The sequence below is a fragment of the Xenopus laevis genome, chromosome 6S (genome assembly GCF_017654675.1).
Source record: "Xenopus laevis strain J_2021 chromosome 6S, Xenopus_laevis_v10.1, whole genome shotgun sequence".
Classification (NCBI taxonomy): Eukaryota; Metazoa; Chordata; class Amphibia; order Anura; family Pipidae; genus Xenopus; species Xenopus laevis.
The window spans coordinates 66823983-66824659 of record NC_054382.1 but is presented as its reverse complement, the minus strand read 5'-3'; positions in this window follow the sequence as shown (position 1 = coordinate 66824659).

Below are 677 nucleotides of genomic sequence, written 5' to 3'. Positions count from 1 at the left end.
GTCCAGATGCTCAAGCCCCAGACCTTCAGCTTAGGAAGCCAAACCAGGACAGACAGACAGGACACAAAAGCTGACACAATTCCAGACCACCAAACTATGTCAAAATGTAGCTCAGTTAAATTTAATAGCATTTCTAGTTTATTGAATCCATACACAGTTATAGACAAATAGCCTTACACGTTTCATGTCACCAGGGTGTAATTAACCATAGGCTCACTGGGACACTTTTTTTATGTAAAAAAATGGACGTCAAATAAAAATGGCAAAATTCTTGCGACTTTCTTTTCCTTGTATCCTAGCTTATTAAATAAAACACACAACAAAATATTTCCATATACTGTACATTTTTTTTTGCAGAAAGAAAGTCTCCTGCCAACGAGAATTACTTATTTTCTAAAAATGCGGCTAAAATTTTTTAATGAACTGTGAAAATTAAGTTGTTAGAGACCATTCCCCTTGACTTTTATTAAACCTCGCCAGCTTTGCTTACGGAGTTTCTTTCTGGTGAATTTTTGTGGAGTTTTTTCTTTAATAAATACCAACTATTCATTGTTTTCAAGAATAATCTTGAATATATTTGCATTTATGTTTTTTACGGCTTTTTTTCTTTAATTGTGAATAGAAAACTCGAATTTTAATAAATCTTCCCCAATTGTGGAGGGGTTAAATACCCTTTA